We start from the raw sequence: 6,738 nt of genomic DNA, 5'->3' as shown, positions 1-6,738 counted from the left end.
AAGCCGTTGGGGAACAGATATACCTCAAGTGGTTGAGTGCCTGCTTCACATGGTTGAGTGAACCACATGGTTCAAGTGGTTGAGTCCTGTGTTCATTACCTGGTATCTCCTAAAAAAAAAGTAAGCCCTTAAAAATGTGTCTGTGTATATGGATATATATTTTAAAGGAATCAGGAAGTCTTAGAAGCAGCCTTAGTGTTTCTTCTGAATCTGTCTTGAAATGACTATATTATTATCTTCATGGAAAGGATTAGCCAGCTTTTTGTTTATCATGGCGATCATATGTCATACTTGCTAATTTATGGCTACAAAAGGCACCAATAATATATAAACACCAAGAAGAGAAGGAGAAGACAAGGGCCTTCCTGGCAGTTGGTAGCTAACATTTGTGGGATTCTTAGAAAATGACACAGTGGCAGGTTTTCTTTTTTTCTTTCTGTGTTGATTCTATTAAAGGAGGACATTCCTGCTCCTGAAATTTCCTTATAACCTGGACAACTTCATGGAAATCTTGATTACATTCATCCTAATATTTGCAGAAGTCTCCATGTATGTTACCTTAAGTTGCCCTGCTATCTTTCTTCCCGTGTTATCTGTCTTCGGTGATCTAGATATGCTTAAAATCATTGGAAAGTCCTCACAGTCCTTTACTCTGAGAACATGACTTTTAAACTTATAGATTTCTACAAAACTGCCTCTATGTGTGACTGGAAAACCAACAAGAAACCCTTGCCAGTCCTCATATACTGTTTGTCATAACTCCAAACTCTTCTTGACCTGGTATATACAGAATATCTAGCTGGGCTGCTCTGCCAACTCTCACACACCACTTTGTACAGGAGACCTCAATGGTTGAATCATAATCTGTTAAAAATAAGATGATGGACAGGATTAGTGAGCACTGACTTGCTCCCACCTCTCCCACCAACCACTGTCCTGGTTTGAGTCTTTTGTCAACCCCAGAAAATCGTGTTCTTGAAGCATTCCTGTGATTGTAACCCTATCATATGTGCTGGGAGTTTTTGGTTAGATTCAGTTAACGGACAGCTTGATTATATCACTTTTGATTAGATCACTTCAGTTAAGGAACTTTGTTTAGATTGTGAGACTCTTTGATTGGACTGAATTTAGTTGGGGACCTCTGATTGGAGTACTTCAGTGAGGCATGACCTAGGTGATCTTGGCCCTCTTACTGGAGTTTTACACAAATGGACAGTCACCATTTTACCCTGTCATGTGAGAGACTTGAGGATCCCCTACAGCTGCAGAAAAAACAAGAGAAACTCCCATTAGGTTTTGAGAGATGCCGGAGGCCAGAATCAGCAGAACCACCTTGAGTTGAAATAACAATGTCCCCAAGAGGCTAGGTCCATTGTGCCACTCAAAGCTGAAAGAGACAGGCCTGGGAGAGAGGATAGAGGTGAGCAGGCTGCCATTATGCTCTGCCATGTGCTTGATCACCCACAGCTGAGTTCTGAGAGAAAGCCTCTGTAGATGCTGCTGCCATGTGCCATATTGCCCTCAGCTGCAATTTGGAGAAACAGCATTTCTGATATTGTCTTGATTTTGACATTTATACTTCCTCGGAATTGTAAGTTTGTATCCTAATAAATTCCTAGTATAAAAGCCAACATATTTCTGGTATTTTTGCATTTGTAGGCTTTAGCCAACTAAAACAACCCCCATGAGCCATCATCATATCTTCTGGGCAAAGCCATCCCATCAGTTGGTTGCAGCCATTGGAATGCTGTGGAGCCCTGCCTAGCTGTACTGAGCCATTGCTGCCCGGCTTCAGGGATGTGTATGGCTGACAGGTTCTAGATGAGCAGTTGGGCAGGGGTCTCCAGAGCCAGGAGTTGCTAGGAGGGCAGGTCTGCATGTGAGTGCAGTGCACATGGCTGGGTAGTCCCACCAAAGGTGTAAATAATTGCGGTGTCCCGCAGGGCCAAGAGTGGCAGAAGCTCAGGGGGGTACTCCTTTACCAATCTCCTCAAATTCTTTTTTTTTCCCTCCTCCTCTTCAACTCCTTTACAATTCTTTTTTTTTTAACAAATCAATTTTATTGTTATATGTTAATAAACATACAATTCATCCAAAATTACAATCAATGGTATTTGCTATAATCATATAGTTGTACATTCATCACTTCAATCATTATTAGAGCATTTTCATGATTTCAGTAATAATAAACAGAAAAGACAAATGAACAATAAAATTCCTCACCTCTCAATCTCCTATGCTTTCCCCACTGTACACAACTGCTGTTTATAGGTGATCTATTCAAAGTGTATAATCAATGGCTTTTAGTACAATCACAATATTGTATATTCATTACTTCAATAATTTTTATAATGATTTAATTACTCCAAAAAGTGAGACTTGGCACCATTAGCATTCCTTTCTTAGACCTACATAACCAATAATCTCCTTTCATCCTTATAAATTGATTTATATATTTACATTTAATATAAATGGAATTATTCAGTATGTAGTATTCTGTGTCTGGTCTCCTTTGCTTAGAATGATTTTTTTTTTGTCTGATATTAAGATTTTGTACTATTAAAATCTTATTTGTTAAGTTTCAAACTTATTTGTTAAGTTTCAAAGAAAAACAGTCATATATACAATCATACTCTTATTTATATTTCACATATTTATATTTCACAGTATATATTTAGTTCATAATAGGGCAATCATACAGTATTTGTAGGGCAATAGTAAATAATGCTGCCATGAACACTGGTGTGCAGATGTCTATTCGTGTCACTGCTCTGTTATTCTGTGTTCATACCTAGCAATGACATCGCGGGGTCCCATGGCAAGTCTAGATTCAACTTCCTTTAGGAACTGCCAAACAGTCCTGCACTATGACTGTACCATTCTACATTCCCACCAACAGGGAAAAAGTGTTCCTATCTTTCCATATCCTCACCAAAATTTAGTTTTACAACTTTTTAATAGCCTCCAGCCTAATAGTTGTGAAATATCTCAGGGTAGCTTTTTCAATTTTATTGATACATATTAATAAAGCATACAATTCATCCAAAGTGTACAATCAGTACACTTTGTGCATTCATTGTGCATTCATCACCTACCTCAGTCATCATTAGAGTACCATCATTATTTCAATACTTCTATTACTAATAAACACAAAACAAACTAACAAGAAAATTCTTCACCCCTTGATTTTCTTATGCTTCCCTTACTATACATAGCTGCTATTTCTGCATATTCTTGCACAATTATTTATTTATTAAGCACTTTTATTGAGGTATATTTATATCCCATATGATCTATCTAAAGTGTGATGAGCAAAGCTTTTAGTATAATCACAATGTTATGCATTAATCACCATAAAAAATTTTAGAACAATTTAATTCCTCCAAAAAGAAAGACTTCACAGACCTACATAACCAGTAATCTCTTTTCTAAAATTGATTTATCTTCACATTTTATAAAAATGGAAACATACAATACATAGTCCTCTGTGTGTGGCCTCCTTCATTTAGTTTGATGTTTTCTGTCTGATATTAACATTTTGTAGTATTAGGCTACTCCATTTAACTTCTAAGAAAAATGGTCTTATTTATGCAATTTTAGCCACTTTAATATTTCACATAATATACTTGCATTTCACTTAATATATTTAGTTCATTAAAGCACAATCATACCATATTTGTCTTTTGTGCCTGATTTGCTTCACTCAACATAATATCCTCCAGTTTCACCCATGTTGTCACATGTTTCATTTCTTCTTATCACTGCATAATATTTAATCGTGTGCATACACCACGATTTGTTTAACCATACATCATTTGATGGACACCTGGGTTTCCCACTTTTGGCTATAGTGAATGACACTGCTATGAACTTTGGTGATCAGATGTCTGTGTCACTGCTCTCAGTTCTTCTGGGTATGTACCAAGCAATGTTATTGCTAAGTTGCCTCCCAAGTCTTTATTCAACTTCCTTAGGAACTGCCAAACAGTTCCCTTCAGTGACTGTACCATTTGGCCTTCCCACCAACAGTGAATAAACTTTCCTATCTCACTATATCCTCTCTAACATTTAGAGGTTTCCGACTTTTTAATAGTGGCCATTTTAATAGGTGTGAAATGGTAACTCATTGTAGTTTTTAAATTTTATTTTGTTTTTGTTTTTGTCTTTACTCATTTTTAAAATATTACATTAAAAAAATATGAGGTCCCCACATACCCCCCACCCCCTCACCCCACTATTCCCCCCATAGCAACATTCTGCTCCAACATTCATTGCATTTGGTGAATACATCTCTGAGCATCGCTGCACCTCATGGTCAATGGTCCACATCATAGCTTTTGATTTGTATTTCCCTAATCACCAGTGTTGTTGAACATTCTTTCAATATTTGTATTTCTTCTTTGGACAGTTTTCTTTTCAAGTCTTTGCCCATTTAAAAAATTGGATAGTTTGTATTTTTATTGTTGAGTTGTATGATGTCTTTGTATATCATGGATAATAAACCCTAATCAGAATGACTGATTGCCAAATATTTTCTCCCATTTTGTCAGATGCCTTTTCAACCTTTTGATAAAGTCCTTTGAAGTGCAAATGTGTTGAATTTTGTGGCAGTCTCATTTATCTATTTTTTTCTTTTGTTGCTTGTGTTTTGAGTGTAAGGTTTAAGAAACTACTACCTGCCACAAGATCTTGAAGATGTTTTCTTACATTTTCTTCTAGGAATTTCATGGTTGTTATTTTTATATTTAGGTCCTTAATCCCTTTTGAGTTAATTTTGTATAAGGTGGAAGATAGTGGTCTCCCTTTTTTCTTTTGGATATGGCAATCCAGTTCTTTCAGCACCATTTGTTGAATAGACTGTTCTGGTCCAGCTGCATAATCTTAACAGTCTTGTCAAAATTCACTTGGTTGTAGATGTGAGGGTCTAATTCTCAGTTCTCTATTTGGTTCTCTTTGTCAATATGTCTGACCTTATGCCAGGACCTTGCTGGGTTTTTTAAAAATTTATTTTATTTTATTTTATTTTTACCACTCTAGCTAAGTAATATGCTGTAATGTCTGGAAGTGCGAGTCCTCCAACTTTGTTCTTCTTTTTAAAAGATATTTTTAGCTCTTCAGGGCCCCTTAAACTTCCAAATAAATTTGATTATTGGCTTTTTGATATCTGCACAAATGGCTATTGAATTTTTATTGGAATTGCACTGAATCTATATATAGGTAGAATTTACATCTTAATGTTATTTACTCTTCTAAACAATGAACATGGATTGTCCTTCCATTTTTCAGTGTTCTTTAGTTTCTTTTAGCAATGTTTTGTAGTTTTCTGAATACAGGTCTTTGGTTAAGGTTATTCTTAAATATTTGAATGTTTTAATTGCTATTACAAATGGAATTTTTTTTCTGATTTCCTCCTCAGATTGCACATCAGTAGATTATAGAAATGCTATTGATTTTTGCATATTAATCTTGTATCCTGCCACTTTGCTGAATTTTTCTATTAATTCTAGGAGCTTTTTGTAGATTTTTAAGGATTTTTTAGATGTAAGATAATGTCATCAGCGAATGGTGAAAGTTATACTTCTTCCTTTCCTTTTTGCGTGCCTTTCATTTCTTTATCTAGCCTAATTGCTCTAGCTAGAACTTCTCGCGCAATATTGAATAGAAATGGTGACAGTGGGCATCCTTATCTTGTTCCTGATGTCACTGGCAAAGCTTTCAGGCTTTCACTATTGAGTAAAAGGCTAGCTGTAGGTTTTTCCTATACACATTTAACTATATTGAGAATGCTTCCTGGAATTCCTGTCTTTTGGAGTGTGTGTGTTTTTTTAAAATGAGGAATGGGTGCTGATTTTGTCAAATGCCTTTTCTGCAACAATAGAGTGGATTATGATTTTCTTCTTCAATTTATCTATTGGGTTTATTTCAGTAATAGATTTTTTGTGGGCATACCTGGTATAAAACTCATTTGTTCATGGTGTATAATTCTTTTAATGTGCCTTTGGATTCAGTTTTCAAATATTTCATTGAGGATTTTTGCATCTATATTCATTAAGATATAGGTCTGTAATTTTTTTTTGTGTGTGTGTGTGTGTGTGTTTGTAGTATCTTTACTTATCTTTGGTGTTAGGGTGATGTTGGCTTCATAGAATGAGTTTGGTAGCATTCTTTCCTGTTCAATTTTTTAGAGGAGCTTGAACAAGATTGGTATTAGGTTGCTTTGAATGATTGCTCAAATTCACCTGTGAAGCCATCTCTTCCCAGGCTTTTCATCTTTGGGAGGTTTTTGATGACTGTTTCAATTTCTTCACTTGTGATTGGTTTTGAGGTGCTTTTTTTTGTTTTTTTCTAGGGTCAGTGTAGGTGGTTCTTGTGTTTCTAGGAACTTGTCTATCTCATGTACATTTTAAAGTTTTTTTTTGCATATGTTGTTTATGGGATCCTCTTATTATCTCTTTTTTTTCTGCCGTGTCAGTGATAATGTCCCCCTTCTCAAATGTGATTTTTTTGTTTGCATCTTTTCTCTTTATTTCTTTGTCAGTCTAGCTAAGGATTTGTCAATTTTGTTGATCTCCACAAAGAAACAACTTTTAGTTTTGTTGATTATTTCTATTGTTTTTTGCTCTCAATTTCATTTATTTCTGTTCTTATGTTTATTTCTTTCCTTTGCATTGGCTTGGGATTGGTTTGCTGTTCTTTTTCAAATTCTTCCAGGTGTGCAGGTAGGGCTTCAATTTTAGC

General features: G+C 35.5%; 1 pseudogene; it reads right to left on the bottom strand.

The window, feature by feature from the left end:
* Positions 1-397: 397 nt before the first annotated feature.
* LOC101417309 (ras-related protein R-Ras2 pseudogene) lies at positions 398-2,817 on the bottom strand (annotated as a pseudogene).
* Between the last annotated feature and the right edge of the window lie 3,921 nt (positions 2,818-6,738).

This window comes from Dasypus novemcinctus, chromosome 4, assembly GCF_030445035.2.
Source record: "Dasypus novemcinctus isolate mDasNov1 chromosome 4, mDasNov1.1.hap2, whole genome shotgun sequence".
Taxonomy (NCBI): Eukaryota; Metazoa; Chordata; class Mammalia; order Cingulata; family Dasypodidae; genus Dasypus; species Dasypus novemcinctus.
This window is presented reverse-complemented; position numbering and strand designations above follow the sequence as displayed.